The sequence below is a fragment of the Apium graveolens genome, unplaced genomic scaffold, assembly GCF_009905375.1.
Source record: "Apium graveolens cultivar Ventura unplaced genomic scaffold, ASM990537v1 ctg1988, whole genome shotgun sequence".
Taxonomy (NCBI): Eukaryota; Viridiplantae; Streptophyta; class Magnoliopsida; order Apiales; family Apiaceae; genus Apium; species Apium graveolens.
This window is the reverse complement of record NW_027417480.1, coordinates 57,732-60,698: the sequence shown is the minus strand read 5'-3', so window position 1 is coordinate 60,698 and position 2,967 is coordinate 57,732.

Below are 2,967 nucleotides of genomic sequence, written 5' to 3'. Positions count from 1 at the left end.
ACCGGTCATCACCCTGGCCGCATTAGGACCTTGTGCTGGACCGCCACCCGGCCTCTTACGCGTTGATGGACTACCACCCAGCCACTTACAGTTTGATAGACCGTACCCCGGCCTGTCACTTATGCCGACTCAATTGGATGGACTTACTTCCCGAACGTTGGGTAAGTAATTAATTCATTTATCAAAACAGCAACCTCGTTACGACTGTAAAATACACCACAGAGCTGGATCCCTCAATTTTTAAGCGAGTGTTTAAATCCCCTTCGAAAGGAAGATCTTAAATTTGAAAACGAGTTTTGGGATCCGCTCTAACTTTTAAAATCATTTTTAAGACTCGAAAACATTTTTAAGAATGTTTGGAGTAATGCTGATTTAATGAAATAAATCAGTCCCGATATGTTACAAATTATCTGAATATTATTATTTAAATAATATTCCCATAAGGATAATCTTTATAAAAATAATTGAAGTAGAAGTTTAAAACTCATACTTGAAATGAATAATAAATAACCAAAGATATATTTATACGAAAGTACGATCTTTATTTGGATAATCGAAAATAGGTTTGATTATCGAAACATTATTCTTTAATAAAATAAAGAATATTATTTAATAAAAGAAGCGAAGTCATAATTCCTCGAATGAATATTCAAAATAATATTCACTAAATAAAATAAGCGGAGTCATAAGTCCTCGAATGAATATTCAAAAGAATATTCATTAAATAAAATAAAGGTATCGAATAAACCTTATTCGATTAATAGTTTTGAAAACTATATCTATATCTATATATAAATATATATATATTATACTCGGGAACATCGACTCCCGGTTTAGAAAATGTTCACCTTTGGGTCCCCTATACTAAGGGTATACGCAACTACTGTTTATCTCTAGCATAGGTATTATGCAACTTATAAGCATTTGAATCAACAATTAGATATCAAGATTACGAAATAGGCATGCATATAAATATCATATCACATGATCCAATATATCGCAAGACTTTGCTAATAATAACCATGCACTTATCACAAGATAATGCATATACATATATACATCACAACAACAGTTATACGGGTAGAAAACTTGCCTGAGTGTTCCCGGATAGACTTAAGCTTAGAGTGGGTCCGATAACCTATGAACAAAAACATAAGTCGGAATTAAACCACGGTCGCTTAAGAAACTAGACTTAAATCAATTGAACCCTAACGTTTGCTTATGGTCACTCCTACGCTTAACGAATCACATAAGTCGTTCGAGTACCCTCGGCTCCACCATTTTTAATAAATTAACCATTAAGAATTTTAAGGCGATGCTTTCGTGAATACCCTACCAACTGACCCTTTAACCTTACATAATTATTTCATGCTCCAAATAGTCATTTAATGACCTTAACCAAGGTTTCAAAGTAAGGCGAGGGGAAATGGTTCGTCCGCAAAACACCGTTACTTAAAACGGTCGTTTCTCCTAAACCGTATATCGGATTCAAGCGAACCACATATCAAAATGAAGCTCGTAACATGAACTATCTAAACATGGCAATGGTCAGAATTTAACAGTGAGTTCATGGGTCCTGAAGTTAAGAACAAAAACAGTCTAAGGTAAATCGGGCATTACGACGGCTATGTTTACGCGATTACCAAATTTTATACTACTCCAAATCAATCACAAACCAACTTACAACCAACATTACAACCAAAATACATCCAAACCTCACTAAATCAGTCCATTACTTCATGTTTTATCCAACTCATTCAATCACAAACAAAAGCTACTAACCATACTAAGGTTCATTAACCAATAACCAAGATCTATAACTCAAACTCATTACAAATCCAACTAAACTCTATATATACATGAATCATGCTCTTATGAACAATAACAAACAAAACCAAACCTAATACTCAAATCAAAGTTAGGGTTTGGAGGGGTTATACCCTCCTTGGAGTGATTAGAGTAGCTAGGAAGCCTTAAGAAGCCTTGAGATAACTTAGGAATGCTTGGATCTTAAAGGAAATCAAAGAAAATAAAGTTAGTAATCTTGAAAACACTATTCATCATCTTTTTCCTTGATTTATTGGAAGAGATTCATGAAGAAATAGAAGCTTAAACTCCTAGGATATGCTTATCTAATCATAAGGGACCTTGGGTAATTACCTTGCAATTTAACAAAGCTAGAATCTTGATTTTTGGAATTTTTCTCCTTGAAAAGATGAAGAAGCTGAGAGCTAGGTGTTCTTGGGAGAGTGTTTTCTTTGTTGAATGTTTTTATGGTGGAAAATGAAGTGAATGGGATATTTGGATGATTTTTTGGTTAATTAAAGTGAGTGGAGTATGACTAAGCATGACATCATCTTGGTGACTTCATCATTTGCCACTTGTCATCACTTGGTGGTGGAAGCATCTTCTTATGCTAACCCTTACTTAATTGCTTGATTATCATCCATAATCCTTGCATTAATCTCTCTTGAATTACTTGTCATTTAATTATTTTACGACTCGTTTATCGTTTGTTCTGGCTAATCATTTGAGGGATCATATACGGGATCTTATTACTTGGGTTCCCCTAAACCTTTCTCAATATATTATATTCCTTATATGATCCTTTCTTTTAATCCTTGAATTTAAATCCTTTTAATCATGCTACCTTATACTCCATTCTTTCGGTATCTGGTGGATTTTTTCGGAAAAAATCAAAGTGTTCGAATTTGGATTCTGACGATCTTTACATACACATATATACCATATAGAGTACTGATAAGATCTCGGAATATCAATAAAAGAACTGCTACATAATGTGGCATGAAAATTTTTCTTAATCAGTATAATCAGCAAAATCACTATTCATAAGGGTTACAAAAATTTCCAAAATTTGGGGTTATTACAGATATGGCAGTATTAATCTTGGGAATGTCATCATTGAAACAGTAGCTCTTATCTCAGGACTTAAACGCAATCTGTTGA